The following is a 22,171-nucleotide window of genomic DNA, read 5'->3' on the forward strand; positions in this document are numbered from 1 at the left end:
CCATTACTGTTGAAAGTAACTTAGATTGCTTATATTTCTCTACTTAAATTGTAAATACTGTTAATCTTCATTAACTGGGTACCTTGTACCCTCCTTCACTTTGCTTCTTTTACTTGCTGAAACTTGTGTCTATCTTCTGATTCTCTTATTCTTTTTTTACCATACGAGGGGATAGATATTATTTTCTTAAGGCTCCTTATCAAGAAGCTTACACGTCTTAGTACACATGTTCTGTTGAAGACCTCACATTTATTCATCATAAGAATGATGCAAAATCGAGTTCCTCCGACTCAAATCTTCCACAGCCACATTCAATCTCTTACCAGCTGTCTTTTGGATACATGTAGCGTCTTATTACAAATAAAATAGAGTTTAGAAAATTAAGTTTTTACAACTGAGCTCTACCACACGATCTAGAGTAAGAAAAAAGTGTGACAATCCTAAATGCCCTGTAGCCTCCTGCTTATAAGTGTGGTGCACGACACACTAATAGACAAGACACTACTAGACACGGCTTGTAGACTCTCTAGGATAGAACTGCTCTAATACCACTTCTGTCACGACCTAAACCGATGGGCCGTGATGGGCACCCGGTGTCTTACTCAATCGAGTACCAACATAACATATCTTTTCGTATCATACTATCATAGATAACTGAGCCGGAGAGGTTGCCATGAGATAAGTAGAATATAACATGTAATACCAACTTATACATAAGACATACGGGCCTATAAGACCAAAATAACCACTCGTACACTGAACATAGGCCAACAAGGCCATACAATCTTTTACGTATATGACATCTATCTACAAGCCTCTAAGAATACATAATTGTCATAAAGGCCAGGACAGAGCCCCGCCATACCAAACAATACACGTCTAAATCATACTAACCAAACAAGCAACTCCGGAGCAAATGGAGCACACCAACACCTTCCGCTGAGCTGATAGCCTACTTGGAGGACTCTCAACTGTCTCTCGGGACCTGCGGGCATGAAACGCAGTGTCCCCAGTCAAAAGGGACATCAGTACAAATAACGTACCGAGTATGTAAGGAATAAAAATCAGTAAACAATAGACATGAGAGAAACATGGAGTAAAACACTCAACATGTATATCTGAATAGCTTTGTGAATCATTTAATATTATAATGTCATGCATATGCGTATAAATGTCATACCATGCATGGGTATATGTGTTCAGAATATCATCAAGCCTCTGAGGGCATCCCATCATATCATCTTGGTCACTGTGGGCAAATCATCAACGCATACCAGCTGATCAGGTGGTGGTGCGTATATAACGCCATAACCTTTTCCCATATCCCATATACATATAAGTACATATATATACGCGTATATAACGCCATCTGGTCATGGGTCAATGTACATGTATAAATGAATGAAATGCATGAGAAGTGCGTCAATAAAATCTTTCGGAATGTCATAAGACCATTATACCTCTGATTAATATCAGGAAATAAACTTTATCAACTTACGTATTTTCTGAGACCCATGAACAGATGATAGAATAATATGACATATGGGGAATCAAGAACATAAGCATCTCTAGTATTTCTATGAATATAGTCATTTATAGAAATTGTGCATTTGCTCATTTTGTTTGTGTCGTATAGATCATGCCAAAAGAAAGAAGGGATAGCCTTAACATACCTGAACCGATTCTCTTGACGATCCCTCTAACACATGTCCTTTGCGAAAACACGTAACAGCGGATCAAAGTAGCGAAAACTCCATATAATATTCTTGAGAAAGATTGTACCGTACTCCGTTAGAATTGCAAGTCACGTTGCTATTACATAACATAATCTCATATGGATTTTTGTTGTAGCTTCATCCACATTGTTGTACTTCAAAACTTTTGGCTCCACAAGTAAAGCTCCAAATAACCATGAAAGAATATTTGAAAGTGCAAAGCTCCATACAAGGTAAAGTATTTTGTTTGGTTAGCTTCTAGGGAGGCTTGCCTTACGTAAAGAAATATTTAGAGAAGGGATTTACAATTAAGTAATCGTGTTCCCTCTTTGCCGTGACCACTATGAAGACTACAATTGCCTTTGTATTTGTTGCAAGGTTTCTCGACAACTTCATCCACATGTTGCCACCTTATTTTGTGATTTTAAGAGTCACTTAGTTGCTCTTATATGGCTGCCAAGTTGGGGGTTAATATTTATCCAATAATTAACCACTTAATTCCTTAAGTAATTTGTTAATCTTTCATTAACCAATAATTACTCAATTATCCACATAATTAAGAATTATCTTAAATTACTTAAAATACTACTCATTTTTAATAAACTTTGTACCCCTTACTATTATGCTCTTGTGATACCTTGTATGGCACTTCTCCATAAATACCAGGTATTATAGCTCGGACCGTATTTTTATTCCAAAATGTCAAACTTTGATGAAATTCAATTCCTTCGATTTGCTTACCCTCTCACCTTCACGAATTTACTCGTCACTTGTTTGAAGTAGCACAATATTTATAATCCCAAAATAATCTCATTCCCGAACTTAGGTCGATTAACTTACGATGAAATTTTGACGTACAAAAATACGGGATGCAACATCTCATTTTCGAGCTTTCATCAATTTATTTATGGTGTACTTTCACGTACGACAATATGGGGTGTAACAATTAGAACCGGAAAACTACCGTCGGACCCAAAAGAATCGAGGGCCCTACGTACCAAGGCAGCCCAGTTTAGTTTATCCGAGGATGGAACCTTAGTCAGAAGAACGTTCGATGGCCCGATGGTGATATGTTTGGGACCAGGGGACACCGAATATGTTTTGAGAGAAATCCACGAAGGTACTGTAGAAATCACTCGGTCGCAGAATCATTGGTTCAAAAAATAATCAGAGCCGGTTACTACTGGATCGACATGGAAAAAACGCAAAGGAGTTCGTTTGAAAATGTGATGGATTCCAAAGGCATGTTCCGATGATTCATCGAGCAAGAGAGCCATTACATTCGGTCTTGTCACCATGGCCATTCATGAAATGGGGGATGGACATTATTGGCCCCCTTCACGGGCGCCCGGTAAGGCCCAATTTATTTTATTTATGACTAACTATTTTTTTTAAATATGTGGAAGCACAGGCATATGAAAAGGTCAAAGAAAAAGAAGTCATTGATTTTATTTGGGATCACATTATATGTCGATTCAGAATACCGACCGAGATTGTGTGCGACAATGGAAAACAGTTTATTGGCAGCAAAATAAGCAAGTTTCTTAAAGACCATAAGCTCAAAAGGATCTTATCCACTCTTTACCATCCTAGTGGGAATGGACAAGCAGAATCCACCAACTAAACCATAGTCCAGAACCTCAGAAAGAGGTTGATCAACGCCAAAGGAAAATGGAAAGAAATGCTAGCTGAGGTCCTATGGGCATACCGTACAACCTCGAAGTCTAGTACCGGATCCATATCATTTTCTTTTGTTTACGGCACCGAAGCTTTAATACCGGTCCAGGTCGAAGAACCAAGCATTACATTTCGACATGCAACAAGGGAATCTAATGACGAGGCTATGTGTACGAGCCTGGAACTATTAGATGAAAGGCGTGAAACCGCCCTTGTCCATTTAGCCACCCAAAAACAGCGAATCGAGAGATATTATAATCGAAGGGCCAACCTTCGGTATTTCAGTACTGGGGACTTAGTATTAAGAACAGTTACACTGAACACCCGAAACCCAAACGAAGGGAAATTGGGGCCAAACTGGGAAAGACCGTACCAAATTATCGGGATCACCGAAAAATGATCCTACAAGCTCGAAACAATGAACGGCGAACAATTACCGAACAACTGGAATGTATCTCACTTAAAATAATATTATTGCTAAGGTACGACCCCAATTCTTTCTTCTACTTATCTTTTTTACATTTCAAACCGGCACTTGTAGGTAACTCATAAAGGATGATTCGAGATCCTAGGTTTGAAAGCACGCGTTGCACTCTTTTTTCCCTTGTACCGGTTTTGTCCCAAATAGGTTTTTAGGCAAGGTTTTTAACGAGGCAACAAGTAATCGTGCTAACTTAGAAATCGAAGGCGGGCTACAAACCAGTGACAATGATCACGACAGCATTCGAGGCCTCTCATCGGTCAACCTTGAACATTGAGGGGCAATGTCCTCGTATATCGAATTTAACAAGGCATTTTGACTGCGTGATTGAAGGGCCTCAACTAACATGATTTATTGTAAGGGCCAAATGGTCAAATGAACCGTGCCCGTTCAAATCATTCAAGCCCTGGTACAAAACGTGTATACATGTACAACTATTATGCATAGGAATAAAAAAGGAGACTCTTCTTTGCATATAAACATCTCATCTTCAAAAACGTCACTTGCATTTTTCAAAGAATTTCCTGCAGATATCAAGCCCAAGGGCCACCTTAATCCGAGTTCGAACATTCACTTCACTCGGGGATTGTAGGCATTGCCTAACTTAAAAGGCTAAGGCCAGTCCGAGTTAATAAAACTCGAGGGCATGAAGCTTATTTGACATTGCCCGAATTTAAAAGCTAAGGCCAGTCCGAGTTAATAAAACTCGGGGGCATGAAGCTTATTTGGCATTGCCCGAATTTAAAGGCTAAGGCTAGTCCGAGTTAATAAAGCTCGAAGGCATGAAGCTTATTTGGCATTGCTCAAATTTAAAGGCTAAGGCCAGTCTGAGTTAATAAAACTCGAGGGCATGAAGCTTATTTAGCATTGCCCGAATTTAAAGGCTAAGGCCAGTCCGAGTTAATAAAACTCGAAGGCATGAAGCTTATTTGGCATTGCCTGAATTTAAAGGCTAAGGCCTGTCCAAGTTACTAAAACTCGAGGGCATGAAGCTTATTTGGCATTGCCCGAATTAAAGGCTAACGCCATTATGAGTTAAAAGCACTCGAGGACATGAAGCTTATTTGGCATTGCCCAGTTCTAAAGATTACCCTCGGCAAGGCTATAAACTTAAAATATTTCGGGGGGAAATTATCGATAACACCCAAAAAGGCGATAAAGGCAAGGTTTGTTCGAACCTTCGAACACAACCTAATTATTTCATGCTAAGGCATCTCGACCTTTGTGAAAATAAATAATAAAGCAAAGAAGAAATTCGAAAGCTATGAAAGAGGCCTTACATATATATATCAAAGTTTTTTTTATAAAGGCTGAATAGCCCCGTTATATGTCATATACAAAGGCCAAATTGCCTCAACAAAAGAAATAATACAAAATTTGACCGGCCTAATCTTCATCGGGGGCTGCGTCATCGCCTTCGGAGTCTCCCTCGCCATCGGACTCGCCCGACTCTTCAGACGCATCGAAATCCTCCTCAGGGAAAGCTAGCCTTCGAGCATTGGCTTCGCATGTCTTGGCATTCTCAATTTCGTTCAATTTGTCAAAATTCTGGGCATGGACTCCTTCGAGGACCTTCCTTCGGGATTCCCACCACGCATGTTTCACCATACTTTTTGCATGCTCCTGTATAGCCTCGGCATCAACTTTGAGATGGGCCACCCTTTTATCAGCTTCGTTTCGGACCGTAATGACTTCTAACTTGGCAGCCTCGAGCTCCTCGAGCTAAACTCAACTAAGATTGGAGTTCCTCGATCGTTTTGGCCTCCGCTGAGTTCTTCTCCTTTACAGCCTGAAGCTGAACCTCAGCAGAAGCCAACTTTGCTCGAGCAGTTTCTTTTTACGAGGCCAAACGGTCCATATTTTACTTTCATTTTTCGGCCTCAGCCTTCACCGCGTCCACCTCTGCCTGAAGCTGCCCTACCTGGTCAAGTCTCTTTTGAGCCTGTAGTTTCGGGTCGTTAGCCAAGTATCTGAACCATCATCGCTAAGATCAAATATTCGTATTACCTGCTCGAGCAAACCGACATGCTCCTTCTGAGCCGCTTCTAACTCGGCCTGAAGCTTCTCACTAAGAAGCTTGTAAGTATCCTTCTTCTTGTCAAGCTCTCGAGTCTCGGCCTCGTGACGCTTGAACTCCTCCCGGTATCGGAGAAAGCCTCACGATGAAGAACCAAGGCCTGCAAACACAAAGGAAGATGTTAGGATTATTCACTATTGAATCTAAGTATATAACAAAGGGATATGAGAAATTACCCGATTCAGCGCATGTTGATCTTCGTTGAAAAGGCAGGGCACCTCTACCTCGTTCATTTTGATTTGATCCTCTTCGGTCAGCAATTCCCACTGGGGCGGAAAGAACCCGGGCATCCTCTAGGATGGACATATAAATTGCTCGCCTCCGAGTAGGATCAACACTCAAAGCAGGGAACCGATTCACTAATTTCGGGCTCGAAGAGGACCCGCCAGCTCCCGGGGATGATATCTTCCTTGGTACCGGTAGGTTTCCCAAACCGGTAATATCCTCCGAAGTAGTGGAATCTAGGCCGTCGAAAAAATTATGGAAAGAATCAGCTACTCATTGAGCCCCTTCACTGAGGTTACCTTTCAACGCCTGGGCCTCATTTATCATAGAAGTTGTAAACGAAGGCGACCCAGAAAGGTCAATCACCCCAAGCGCCTCTTTGGGTACGTTATCTTCTAACCGGGATGTACCTGTCACATTTTCTTTCTCGATATCACTGGCTCGGGCCAAATCGGTCTCGGCCCTCTCAGAGACTTCAGCCACTGTTTCTTCTACGGCCTCCATGGCTCGAGCCATTTCGAAGCCGCTTCTCACGCAGGCCACTAACTCGGAATATTTTTCTTCCTCGGACTCATCCCTCAACTGATTGAATGAGTCCGATGAAATTTCTTGGGCACTGGTTTTTCTAGGTTTCAATGCAGGTCGCTTCCTCGGTCTTTTCCTTTCAGGGTCTGAGGGACTCAGAGCTTTTCTTTTCCTCTTCTCTTTGCCTTGTTTCAAAGCAGGGGGATCAATATGTATATCATCGTCAGCTGATGGAGGCCTCATCTCGACGTCCTTTCCTAAACCTACAAAATGAAAATATAACGGATCAGAGACTGATGATGAAAAAATAAGATCAGATGTATTATTAGGGAATATCCTTTCCATGATTACGGGCCTCCCATCGACCCTTCGAGAGCTCACGCTATAAGCGTTCGGAATAAGGTCTTTGTGTCGCAATGCCCTCGACCCACTCTTTATGTTCGGGAACGGGGTTCGGTATTTGGGCAACAACTGCATCACATAACATCGATTAGAAACCAAACGGAATGAAAAGTAATAAAAGGAATACCGAAGGCAAAGCTAAACTTACGTTTCATATTCCATTTCTCAGGGAACGACATGTCCGCATCGGGGATTAAGTCTGAGGTCCTCACTCGAACAAATCTACCAAACCAGCCCCGGTCTCGATCCTCGTCGATACTCGAGAACAAGGTCTTGGTGGCTCGGAGTGCAAGCTTAATTAACCTTTCTCGGTAAAGTTGAGGGATATACATGCACATGAGATAGTCGATGGTGAATAGATATCCCTCGACCTTGCTCACAAAGAATCGAAGCAGAATAACGATCCTCCAAAATAAAGGATGTATCTGCCCGAGAGTCATATCATACCTTTTCAAAAGGCTATGATAACCGGGTCTAGAGGACCCAACGTGAAAGGTAAGTGTTAACACTTAAGAAACCATACAAGTAGGTGGTAATTGATTCTTCAGGGGTAGGAACCACTACGTGTTTGCCTACCCAGTTGCAATCCTCTTTAACATTATCGAGGATGCTGTCCGTGATCGTACATATGTACCTCGAGACCGGTTCGCATCGACCCGGTACCATGGTCGTATTCTCAATCTTGAAATCAGCCACAGTAGGGCACCCAGTAAGGATGTATGATCTCAGAGGGGGTTCCTCAGTAGCAACGTGAGGAGCGTTTTTAGAAGGCTTTGAAGAAGAAGGTGCTTCATTTTTAGGAACAGACTTTGAAGTTTTTGCCATTTTTATAAAAGATGAAGGAAATAGATTGTTGATAAGGGGAATCTTTGAGGTTGGCAATGAGAAAACCAGAAGATGAAGTTCTTAGAACGCAAGAAGGATTTGAGCATAAAAGTTCTAACAAACGGATTAAAGGGTATTTATAGGTTCCTCAAGCGGTGGTTCATTTTTTGAGGTAGCCGACCGTCAAGTGACAAACATTTAATGCCTCGAAGACCGGACTGACGGGACGTTTTCACTATTCTTATCACCTACACCATGTACATGTCGTCATGATTTATAGAAGTAAGGACCGAGGGTTCATATCGTTTTTAATAGCTTACTCTCCAAAAAATGAGGGAACTATCTGTATACGAGTAGAACCGAGCTCTATGCTTGATCGAGGCATCTGGAACAATAGGTTAAGGTTCGACACCTACGTAAGAGATCGAAGTTACAGATGTAACTGAGCTCGATATCGAGGATCGAAGTTCGATCAAGGCCATCAGATTTGCTCTCGAGTTTATCGGGGGCATGACCGACCCCGCTTCTAACGACCTCGAAGAAAAGCTTTGCCAACTCACATGACAAGTATCAGTGATTCTCGTCATTGACCAACCATTATGGCAAAAATTACGAGATTAAGTCAAAAAGGGAGCCAACGGTCTACATAATTTCTTATAAAATAATGTCTTAAAGGTTTCATCTCCCCGTATATATAAAGGAAATGGAGTAATTCATTGTAGACATGGTAACATACTTAAGAAAATAAGAGACTATTTTTTCCAGCTTTGTTCATATTATTCTGGCTTCAATAATATCACATCTAAATTCAAAGGAAATTAACCTTGCGAGGCTTAAGTTGTTCAATCTGCATGGTTTGTATTTATTTATTTTACTTATTCTTCCATATTAAATCTGATTTATCACTTTGTATCAAATTAGATCACATATCCTTAAAATCGCGTATAAATTCAATTATTATCCGATTTTAAAGTTAAACAGAATGCAAAATCAAAAGTAGACAACTAAAAATAAACTGAGGGATAGTTGTGACGGCACGGCTTGTCACGAGGTCATGGGGTCATTATATTGGAAAAAGAGGATATCATGCCAAAATAATATATAAATAAATAAAGGTACAGCTTCAACTATATTATTGTGGTGCTATGGTTATGATGGGGACCTTGAAATTAACAGATATAACCAAGAATTTCTCAAGCAATGGGTTGATTTTGTGTAACATTGGCATTAATTCATTCCTTTCTCTTCCTCTTTATTCAAATTCTTCTTTTGTTTACTTACTTTTCTTTTTGTTTGTTTTTAAATAGGTCATGTACACTATATTAATAGCTAAAACTTTGTTTACTAAAACAACAAAAAATTGAATAAATATGTACCAAATGGCCAAAAAATTAATCCTTGCACTGAAGTTACTGTTTCTTGTGGGAAGTATTGGGAGGAAGTAGGTAAGTTCCCCAACTTTTTGACCTCTGCTAACGTAAAACTTATTATGCTATGGAGTCTGCTGTTTGTAATGGTGGACTCACAACAAAAGGAACAAATTAATGAAGGAAAAAAGAAGAAGAGGAAACTACTTGATAATAAATTAATTATTAGTAGAATTTTATGACAGGTTACTACATATCTTAAAGGTTCAATTGTAAATTGTAATACTTTATACATGATCATATCTTTTATTTCACCGTAATTAGTACATAAAAGTTACTTATTGTGTTTTTTTTATTCAGTAACTCTCAATAGACTAGTAGGTTTACTCATATATCATCCCAATCCTCAGTCCTCACTCGCGGCTCTTCCCCTTCATTCTATTTTCCACACTACACCCTGGATTGTCTTACCTCAAATATATAAAACCAAAAAATAAAAAGACACTGTATTACGCTCTCGCTATGTGCGAGGTCCAGGAAAGGACTGGATCACACGGGTCTATTGTACACAGTCTTATCTTACATTTCTGCAAGAGGTTATTTCTACCGTTCGAAGTCATGACCTCACGGTCATATGACAACAATTTTATCAGTTACGCCAAAGCTCCCATTCTACCTCAATATAAAACAATTAAAAAGAAAAATAATGACATATAAAAAAACAAGAAAAAACTTTAAAATGGGTCTATAAGTATTAATTTCTGAAATCTCATTCAACAAATTCATCAATTGAATGACAAGGAACTAAGAATGTCGATGTAGCTCTTCTCATAATATTATTTGGTAAAAATGACAAGGAACTATGACATACGCACTAACGATTTCTTTTGAGAAATGGGAGCAAACACAACATAATAATCCAGTATACTTTCTACCGTCAAAAATATCTTGTATTTGAGAAAGATAAGTCCGGCAAAAATTATTGGCAGAATAGCTTAGAAGACATTTGTACTTGTTCTGATTTGATATTTCGATTTTTGAATTTCATAAAGTTTCATTCAGACAATTAAACTCGATCAAAACTAATATTTTAAACACCTCCGACCATGTGTGTTATTCACTCTCCCTGATATGGAGGACACATCAGATCCACCTAGATAAATAATATTCATATCATAATTTACTTTTATAAAAATTTATTGTTTATAAAATCTTCAAATCAATTTATTTTTTTCTAAAAAAAAAAAAAAGAACCCCACGCCTTTTCTTCTCTCTCCATGTTTCCAGCTCTCTCCCTTTTACCCATCACTACCATTTTCACCCTTGAAAGCTCACAAATTCTCACATGGTGACAAGCTACTTCTTCCACCCTTCAAGGTTTCCTTTTCTATTTAACCTCCTCTTTCTACTCTATTCTTCCCAAATTACAAAAAGTCAAAAATCCCAAATTCACTCAATGTACCAATCCAAATTATGCACCAAGAATAATAATTCAACAACTAATTTTGTCGATAGCCGTAAATCTTTAATCTTTAAGGATAATGAAAAGAAAATATTAAAGGAGGATTTGAATTGTTTAAGGCCATAAAATCTGTGGACAAGAAGGCTTGTAAAGGTCCAATTTATGTTGGTGGTACATTGCCTTTGAGAAGCAAATCTGTTGAGCTCGACCCATTTGAGAACTCCAAAATTTCATCCAAAATAGACACCAACACTTCAAATAATCAGATTTTTCTTTTATTTATTTTCTCATTTGGACTGAATTGATGGAGAAATAGGGAGAAGAGGAGGCGATTATGTGTCATAGTGGAGGTGGCAGTGGTGGCGGGAAAAGAAATGGCTCAAAAACAGCTTTGAAATTTAGGAAGATGGCGGTGATGATGGAAGAGTAGAAGGAAATAGTGGCGGTGGACATGGTGGTGGTGGAGCGGGAGAAGGCAGCGGTGCCAGCATCAAAATCGAAGAGGCTGGTGGGTTGAAGATGATATGAGTTGCTATACTTTTTTTTCCTTTCTCTTTTTAATTTTTTGTCATTTTCTGATTTAGCCACCATTTCACGCTCACTATGCGCGTGTATACCAAGCATTTTGTCCACCTCAGTTATATTTATGCCACATCAGCTTGGTCAATGGTCAGCGGTGTTTAAAATATTAATTTTGATCGAGTTCAAATATCTAAATGAAACTTTATGAAGTACAGGGATCGAGCTGTCAAATCAGAACAAGTACAGATATCTCATAGGCTATTCTGCCATATATTTTTCCTAAAGAAGTTATTTTCTATAGCTTTGTTATCAAAACATATTTTTTTACCAAAAGGGGGGAAAGACTTCACTTTTGTATCGACTGACATTTCTTTATAAGAATTCTGACTTTTACTCCAAATCAATTGTCTCAACTAACGCTTAGATATTACGGAAAAGGGTTAAAACTGTCCCTAGACTATTCAATTTGATACAAAAATAACTTTTTTCATCCATTGAGTCAAAAATATTCTCACCGTTATCTTAGTGGCTCAATTATGCACTTATTACTAACGGGCTTATATAAAAGAAATAGAAAATTTTAATGATTATCCATGTGTTACCGTGATATTGGCCTAAATAAAAAGAAAAAACCACCATAAACCTTGGTTTTGATTGATCCGCCCCGATTTTAAATCCTATTAATCCAAACCCGTTTTTTAAAGACAATGTAACTTCTTTTTTCATTTTTTAGATTCTGCAAATGGAAGAATTTGCGCTACTACAACAATAAGAAAAGTAACAATTTAAGCAAAAAGAATGTTGAGTTTGGGAATGAAATGAAATGTGTATGAGAATAAAATTCGGGATCTTGACTTAGGAAGTAATTCATTAAATGAAATCAAGTGGGTATAAAATGGGTATGAGAAAAAAATTCATTATCTCCTCCTCTAATTCAATTTCATAGAGATTGGAGAAGAAAGGGAGAGTTGGCAATAGGGCATGCCCTTTTTTCGGGCAAGTGCGAAGAAACCATAATGGGTATTTTTTGGTAAAGATTTAAATTTAGATCAATGGGACGGTTACATGTGGATATTAATTAAAAATATTTTCCAAATAAGTCAGTTAGTTAATAAGGGCATATGTGAGCCACTAAGATAACGATAGGGGCATTTTTAGCTCAATAGGTGGAGGGAGGGCATTTTTGTACCAAATCAAATAGTCTAGGAACAGTTTTGACCATTTTCCGTAGGTATTATTATCAATTGTTAATACTTAAAATTTTTAGCCAACCAATTTTCGGACACTATCATCAATCTTTAGTAAGTATTTTGTATTTTTCGTATATCAATTAAGTATAGAAGAATAGTGAGAAAATTACTAATTATTTTTAAAAAATAATTTTGAGGAATACATATTCGTTATACATAAAATAAATGAGAACATCTATAAACGGAGGGAAAGAGAAAACATGCACAAGAAAAGAGGGTCGCATGATTATTTCCATCCATCCTAGTAGAAGAAATTAGACTTGGGCCAAAAATCTTTGTTCAATTGGCCTAAATATTTTTCATTCATAAAATATATAACAAAAGGATATATCTATACACATATTTTATGAAATTTAATCTCACAAAACAAATTGGACATGAATGTAAAAATTCTTACCATTAAGACTATTTGAAATTACTATCGAGTTATTATATAAATAACTGTGTCTTATTAATTTTTCATCTGCCATACCATTTATCACTGCCTTGTTTGCAATGTATAATCTTTAAGCAATTTTTTTTTTTAAAGCCAAAATCTGCCAAAGTCCCTAAGAAGAGGTCTGAGAGATAGACAACTCTATCTTTGATACAAAAGAAGAAGTGAATGCCATTGGCACTATCATAGTTGAGACAAAATTCGGTAGACTATTTCACTAAGCAAAATCCTATTTTATAGATTACCGTCAGAACACAATACTTTCAATCACGGCAGATCATAAACAATGTCGGATTTTTTCTTGTTCGACATACGAAAATTAGGCAGATTCCATCTATCAACAATAAGGATCCCTCTAATATGACTTAGGAGGGACGTAAAGCTCGAAGATTTGATTTTGAGAGAAATTATAGCTCAAGGCAGCCATCTTGTCAGCAGCATGGTTAGCTTCTCTGAAGCAGTGTGTTAAGGAAAAGCCATTATGTTCTTTATGTCTTCTTAATTCTTCCACTTCTTGAGATATTCGCCAAGGATTTCTGTACAATCTATTCACACAGTCTACTAACAATTTTGAATCACTTTTAGCTATACAATGATTCAACCTGTTAGTCATGCACCAATTAATACCAAATAACAGAATTCGAGCTTCTGCCCAGTTACTAGTTTTCGACCCCAAAGGGAGGGTGTATGCGCAAATTAGATGGCCATCATTATTTCTAATCATACCTCCCCCTCCACAAATGCCATATTTGCAACATCCGTCAGAGTTGATTTTCAAATAACTAGCTGCATGTTTTATCCAGTTCACTAGGGAGATTTTCTTGAACAAAATGGTGCTTCCAAGTAAGTGAGATATGTTATTCCAAGTTGTATTCAAATATACATTGCTAAACTGAGCCATCACTAGATGAGAAATAGTGAAGGCTATTAAGGACAAGGTTCTCTTAATACTAGTCCTTTCAGTATTGTATTTTGCATTGCATCTGGACCTCCATATTTCCAAGAAGCCACAGTTGGTAAACACTTAGCAATCGTAGCTGAGACAGGATTTAAATATTTTTTGCTCCACCAATTGATCAAAATATGTCTATAGGATATGTTAGTGTAAGAAATACCTAGAGGGCTACATAGAATTTTCCATAGTTCTTGTGCAAAGTGTAACGACCCGGTCAGTTATTTTGACTATTGTAATCCCGTTCCCCCATTTACTGCTCAAATTGTGAATTACAGTTGTTATTTGGCTTGTTGGGGTAATTGGTTTGGGTCCGGTGAGATTTTAAAATGAGTTGGAGCACTTAGTTCCAAGGTTTAGAATTTAAGTTGAAAAAGTTGACCGGATTTTGACTTATGTGTAACGACCCCGGAGAAATTTTTGCTAAGGAAATTAAGGTTTGGTGGTGCCGAGGTAGATCAATTAGTACAAAAATTATAGAAATTTCTTGGGTTGAACAATGCACCGATGTGTAAAGAAAAAATTTGTCTGAAAAAGGGTCATTTCTGCGACCACTATGCGATTGCAGAATCATTCTGCGGACCGCATAATGGTCGCAAAGTGGATCAGGAGATGGGCAAGATTTGAGGAAAATCTGCGGTGCACTATGCGACCGCAGACCTATTTTGCGGTGAATTATGCGATCGCAGAACAAGTATGCGGGCCGCATAGTGACCGCAGACCGGGTCAGTAACGCTCAGCTTTGGAGGCTAAATTATGCGGCCGGTATGCGGACCGCATACCTGTTATGCGATCGCATAACTGCGTCGGAGCTTCCATTCTTTCTAAATTTTGACCCGACCCAACTTCGATTTATAGCCCTTGAAACTCATTTTATTAGCCAAAATCTGACATTTTAGAGAGAGGTGAGAGCATTTTAGAGAGAAAAAGTGAAGACTTAGTCATTTATCCATCAATTCTTGTTCAAGGTTTGAAGATTTCACAAGGATCTTGCTAGGGCTTCAAATAGGTAAGAATTTCTTTCCCTAATTCTTCAATTTCGAGTTTGGAGTAAAGATGGGTGAATAATAGTATGATTCTTGGATGTAAGAGTATTATGTATACATACCAATAAGGTTTTGGAAAGATTGTTAAGTTCAAAAGGGTAAAGATTGGGTTGAAAATGGTAGAAATCTTCATAGACTTTAATTAAAGATTTGAGGGTCGAGTTGATATCGGAATTTGGTGAAATTTATACGGTTGAACTCGTGGTTGGATGGGCGTTCATACTTTGTAACTTTTTTTGGGATCCAAGGCATGGGCCCCACGGGCGATTTTTGAGTTAATTTCGGATTTTATTAAAAAATTAGTACTTTCTTATGGAATTAATTACAATAATTGGTATTGACTGAATCGAATTAACTGTGGCTAGATACGAGGCTTTCAGAGATAAATTTTCATGGTAAGGGCATAGCTGAATAAAGAATTACACGGTTTGAGGTAAGTAACGAATGTAAATCTTGTCCTGAGGGTATGAAACCCCGGATTTCGTATCGTTTTTACTATTTTGAGGTGACGCACATGCTAGGTGACGGGCGTGTGGGCGTGTACCGTTGGGGATTGTGACTTGGTCCGTCCCGTAGCAACTGTAGAGTTGCATACTTTGTTGAAACTGTATAATACTTATGTGTTTTAGAAAGAGTTACTGTAAATTGGGCTGAATGCCATGTTTGGACCTTGTGCCAGTACTGCTTGGACCCTTAGGGGCCTTTTCTTACTATCCTCTAACTGTTTTCGATTGAAAATCTATACTCACTCATGGACATACCTGTTTACTGCATAACTCAGTTTTATTACTCTGTTTTGATGCATATAAATGTTGTTTTGGGCTGAGTTCCCTATTTTTAATGAAATGTCCGAGTGGCTTGAGAGTTTTATGACTGAGTGAGGACAAGGGCCTGATTTGTGAGGATATTTATGGGATCGGGCTGCACGTCGCAGCATGTTTGATATAGGCCGAGAGCCTGAGTGATTTATGCCATGATTTGGCTTGATATAGCGCTTGGGCTAAAGCAGCCCCTCCAGAGTCGGTACACACCCCCAGTGAGCGCAGGTACCTACTGAGTGCGAGTGCCGAGTACCGAGTGCTGAGTGACTGTGAGGCATGAATGATTATGAGGTATGCCCGAGTGGCAAGAGTGATGGTGAGGTATGCCCGAGTGGCAAGAGTGATTGTGAGGTATGCCTGAGTGGCACGAGTGACTGTGAGGTTTGCCTAAGGGGTTGTATATGAGTGATGCTTTACTCGAGTGACTGTGAGGTTTGCCCGAGGGGTTGTATATGAGTGATGCTTTGCCCGATGGGTTATTTATGATTTCATCATTTTTTCTTACCTTTGCATTGAGCCTTTGTTTGAAAAACTGTTAAAAAATATCTTTAAATAATTTTAACTGGAACCGAGTTTAAAGGAGACTATTTGATTCAAACTCTGATTTTTAAAGCATGTTGTACTTTACTAAATTTTTGTGATATGAACTTGATATGTTTTATTGCTCGTCACTACTGCTCAGTCTTTATTTATTGTTGTTACTTACTGAGTTGTCGTACTCACGTTACTCCCTGCACCTTGTGTGCAGATCCAGGTGTTACTGGACGTGCTAGCGAGTGTTGATTTCATCCCATCACGGATCTATTGGAGTTAGAAAGGTAGCTGCATGGCGATCGCAGCCCTGCTCTTTTCCCTCCTGTCTTCCTATAAATGTTTTTAGTTGTTTTCCAGACTGTATTGGTCTTGGTATTATCAGATAGATATTGTAGATGCTCATGACTGGTGACACCCGATGTTGGGCCTTTATTTTCGCACTTTTCTTTGATTTAAATTACTTATGAAAGATTTATCGTTAAATAGCTTGAGGGTTATTTTTGAAATGAAATATTGCGTTATTTTTGATAAAGAGTCGCTGGCCTAGTACCATGATAGGCGCCATCACGATAGGTTGGGATATTGGGTCATGACACAAAGGTGCCACCACAAACATATGTTCTACATCTTCAATACCAGGTATTTTGCAACATGAGCATTTGGATGGCATAGCAAAACGAAATCTAGTTACTCTATTATCAGTAGGTATCCTGTCCCTGAGAACTCTCCACATTATAAAGTTCATCTTGAATGGTACCTTTTTCTTCCAAGTCATAGTATCCACCCAAGTTCTGCTCTTCTTGTTCCAGAGGATTTTCCAAGCTAGGGAAATGGAGAAAATGCCTTTGGTATCTTCTATCCACAGTGGCATGTCTACCCCTTCCATGCTGAATTGAATTTATAGGCTACTTATGGTATTCTTAACACTCTCTGGTAGGTAGATATCCCATCCATTCCAACACTTTTGCCCTTTAATTAAAATCTCAGATATCTTGAGGTTCTTTGTCTTAATTCCTTCATGTAGAAAATCACTTAGCGGTCCTAAGTTGGTCCAATTATCATAACACACTGATATATCACCTTTTTGTACTTTTCACAAAATATAATGATCCACTCTCCTTTTAATCTTGCACATAGCATTCCAAGATTGTGATTGCCCTGAATAACATTGCTTCACTAGAGGGTGAGACCTTTGACAATACTTGGCCATAAGGAATTCTTTCCATAGTGACTGACTTGTTCTCAAATTCCACCATAGTTTAGTAGTAAAAGCGTTACAAGTATCTTCTAATTTCCTGAAAATGACACCTCCTTCAGAGTATGGGAGGCATAATTTATCCCATGCTACCCAATGACATATTTTCTTCTCAGTTGTGCTGCTCAAGAAAAATCTCGCCATCATTCTCTCAATTTGGTGGAGGACTCCTTTTGGTGGGTGAATGGCCGCTAACATGTGAGTTGGGAGTATTGTTAATACATGTTTGATCAAAATAGCCTTGCCACCAATAGAAAAAAGTTTAGCATGCCAACCATTAATCTTATTTAGTACTTTAGTAATCATATCAGAAAAGATGGAAATTTTCTTCCTTTCCGCATATATGGGACATCCTAGATATTTAAAAGGAAGAGTTTTATTTTCTATGGCAGTGATTTCTTCCACTCTAGCTATTTCTTCAGGTTGTGAAGTAGGAGCTAGTATCACACAAGACTTGTTTTTGTTTATCAATTGTCCAGACATCGCCTCATATGTAGCTAGAGTCTTCATGAGCATCTTTAGAGAATTTCTTGCATCCACTAGAAAATAATATCATCAGCAAATGCTAGATGGTTAATCAAAGAACCTCTTTTATTCATATAGAAGCCTTTGAAATCCTCTCTACCAGCAATAGAATTCAGTTTATGAGATAAAAACTCAACAGATAGAACAAAGAGAGATGGAGATAAAGGATCCCCTTGTCTAAGACCTCTCTCTTATTTAAAGAACCCATGCCTTGTACCATTGACTATCAAAGAATACCAATTTATTGATATGTGCCTAAAGACCATATCGATCCACCTTTTCTCAAACCTCATCTTCCTCATTAAAATACATAAATATAGCAATGAAACTCTATCATAGGCTTTGGCTATATCTAATTTCATAACCACATTACCATTGGTATTTGGCTTACCAATGACTTGAATAATCTCTTGAGTTAAAAGGATATTTTCAGTAATGGACCTTCCTTTTACAAACCCACTCTGGTTCCTACTGATAATATTAGGAAGCACTTTATTTAGTCTAGATCTCAATAGTTTAGCAAAATTTTTGCTAATAACATTACACAAACTAATAGGTCTTATATCAGTGAAGTATTATGGTGAATTGACCTTGGGAAGCACACTATGCATATATGCGTAAAGTATTTAGGAATATTAGCTCCACAAAAGAAAGCTTGTATGGCTCTAGTCACATCGAAACTTATAAAGGTCCAAGTGGCTTGGAAGAACTTCGATGTGTAACCATTAGGACCTGGAGCACTATTAGGATCCATGGAGAAGACACACTCCTTCATCTCTTCTTCAAAGGGCATGTTCTCTAAAAACTCATTGTTATCCATTGACACCACAGGAGCAACACTTTCCAGATCATAAAAATTATTGTACTCAGGAGTCTGGCAAAACATGCCTTTGAAATATCTAATTACAGCTTCACATATTTCTTTAGTGCCCTCCACCCATTGGTTAGACTCATTCTGAATCTTATTGATGCTCAACCTTCTTCTCATATCTTTAATAACCTCATAGAAATATGAAGTATTAGAGTCTCCATTGGTCAGCCAGTCTACTCTAGCTTTCTGCCTCAGGATGTTGTCTTGAAACTTCAGATATTGAGTATATTCAGCCTTGGCTTTATTAAGATTGATTCGATTGTCCTGATTATTGTCTTCCACCAACAATTATTCTAGGACATCAATGTCTTTTTCCGGTCTTTTAGGATCCTCAAAAATATCCCCATAAGTTTCCATCGACCAAGAACCTAATCTAGTAGAAACCTTCTTAATCTTCTGATGCAGGGTCCACATAAGGTTTCTTAGATATTCCTCTTCCCAAATATTTTTGACCATATCCTGAAATTCAGCATTGATGGTAGGCTAGAAACCCGTATTTTAGTCGCTTATTGCACTCTAATTTACTACACTTTACTTATGTTGAGCTTTAATTAATAGTGTTTTGTATTTATTGTGTGTTTTATGCCGTGTAGGAGTGATTCCGAGTTACTTAGATGTTAATGAGCAAATTCAAGTTATTTGGAGCTTTGAAGTCTGAGTAGAAGCCCAAGGGATTAAACCGGGATCGTATTCGGGGGTCGAGAACCAAGTCTGGATGTCAAAACTGGAAAGAAACAAATTACTCTAAGAAACTTATACTGTCGCGCCGCATGGGGCGCCGCGGCAGTGCAATATGCCCAAACTATGAATTGTGAAGTACTTTGGAATTTTCCAAAAGCGCGGCGCATGCTGCGGCACGACATGAGGTGCGGTAGTACAAAAATCTTAGAGTATCTTCCCATTTTCACTAAAAAGGGTATTTTCATTCGGGATTTATTGAGGATAGCTTATATACACGAGAAAAACACCATTTCTGGACTTTTGGACAGATTTTTGACCTAAGGAGGCCAAAGAGGCTAAGGAGGGGTTGGAAGAATACAAGCGCAAGGATTTCATCATTCCTTCCTCACTCAAGATCCGGGTTTGGATTGAATCTATATTTTCCTATACTTTAATTACATTTGTGAAGAACTTCTCCATGTCTATCGAGTAGATCCTTTTGGATTTTGATGAATTTGGTGTATTGATGATTGTTTGTGGATTATAACTCTATTTTTATATATTTGAATTATTTTTTGGAATATTTAATTGTTGTATCTATATTTACTTATTCTTGTAATCGAAAGAGGCATAACTTGTGATATCTTTGCATTATATTGTTGGTTGAGTTCATAGATTCTTCTAAGTAATCGAAAGAGGCTAGTTGAATCATTGATTAAATCTAGTTAGGAGAATAATCGAAAGAGGTTTTCCTAAAGACCGATCCACTACGCATTCTTGCATATCTTCACAAAGCTTAAATTGGTTCATATTGTGAGGTTGAAACTTAATCGAGAGAGGAGTTTCTACTAAACATTTATACTGATAATTAAGTAAATTTGAGAGACTCACTTGAACATTAGAAGTGAATTATCTAAAGTTAAATTCTAGACAATTATCTTGCACTTATTTCATCAAAACCCCAGTTTCTCCCATTGATAACTTCCTTGCTTACCTTTGTTGCGATTGTCATTAGTCAATAGCTATAGATTTTAGATTATTTATAATATAAATCTCAACTGTTGATCCTGGATAGAAATCAAGATACAAACTATGAGAATACTGTTTAAATTCAATCCCTGTGGATACGATATTATACTATACTATCTTTGACTAGCGAGCACAATTTAAGTGTATGTTTTGCGCTCGTCAAATTTTGGCATCGTTGCCAGAGATTGGCAATCAATAGTATTTGAAATAGTTTGTAGTGCTAATTCAGGAATTTATTTTTTTTATTTTTTTTTTACTTTTATTTTCGTCTTCACGGGTTTCTCCTCCATGTGCAGGGCAACATGTTAAGTCCGTAGTGTATGACACAATCTTCTTGTAAAGACGTAATACCCTATAACCCGGAATTGGAAAAACACATGCGGCAACTGAGAAAGGAGAAAGAGTTTACCGTAAGGTTCTTGGGCCAACCTTTAAACCAAGAACACATGGCTAATAACGATGACAATGAGGTAGAGGCAGCTGCAAGGATAGTTGCTGAGGCAGCCCATAGAGCTGCTGAGGAAACTGTCGAAGACAATAGGGGTCGAAGATTCAATATAAATCAACCCTTGATTGAAGACCAGTTCAAGAATGCGGTACCAAGGGTTGGTAGAGCATTGGGTGACTACGCCAGACCAGTCTACAATCAAGGATTTTCAAGTGTTAGACCACCTCCAAATGCAGCCAATAATTTTGAGCTGAAGCAAGGTTTGCTTCAAACTATTCAAAATAGTTGCATTTTAAAAGGGAAGATGAACGAAGATCCAAACACACGTCTAATGGACTTCGAGGAGATTATGAACACCTTTCAATACAATGGGGTATCACAAGATGTAGTGTATTTAAGAGCATTCCCCTTTTCACTTAAAGATGATGCGAAGCAGTGGATTCAAAGCTTGCCAAATGGATCAATTAGAACATGGGAGAAAATGACTAGAAAATTTCTTGATTAATATTCCTCCTCAGCTAAGACGGTCAAGTTTAGAAGAGAAATCTATAACTTCTGCGAGAAAGGGAATGAAAATGTTTTTGAAGCATGGGAGAGGTTTAAGGAGATAGTGAGGAGGTGTCAACATAGCGGAATTGAACTCTGGATGCAACTCCAGGATTTTTGGGATGGATTGACACCGACCTCGCATAGAACATTGAGCAATGCAATTGGAGGCCCCTTTATGAAGAAGACTCCATAAGAGATAGTTACAATTCTTGATGAGTTATCCGAAGATGCTAATCAGTGGCCCTCTAATAGTGTGGAAAGAAGAAAATCAATTGGTGTTCACCAAGTTGATGCTACTACATCTGCGCAAGTACAGCTTGATGTTATGGCTAAAGAAATATGAAAGCAAACTGTAGCTTCGATGCAAAATGTACACCATGCAGCTTGTGATATATGTGGAAGAGGATACCCTACTCATGAGTTTCAAGTCTCAACTGAGGACGTGAATGTTGTAGGAAACTATAATTTTTGTGCAATGGGTCAGAGGCACCCCGGTTTTTCATGGAGTTCACCTGGG

General features: G+C 38.3%; 1 non-coding gene across 1 annotated transcript; it reads right to left on the reverse strand.

Moving 5' to 3' along the window:
* Nucleotides 1–21,634: 21,634 nt before the first annotated feature.
* Nucleotides 21,635–21,738, reverse strand: LOC117275749 (small nucleolar RNA R71). Its single transcript, XR_004505947.1, has one exon. It is a non-coding gene; the product is annotated as a small nucleolar RNA R71 (small nucleolar RNA).
* Between the last annotated feature and the right edge of the window lie 433 nt (nucleotides 21,739–22,171).

Source organism: Nicotiana tomentosiformis, chromosome 12 (genome assembly GCF_000390325.3).
Source record: "Nicotiana tomentosiformis chromosome 12, ASM39032v3, whole genome shotgun sequence".
Lineage (NCBI taxonomy): Eukaryota > Viridiplantae > Streptophyta > Magnoliopsida > Solanales > Solanaceae > Nicotiana > Nicotiana tomentosiformis.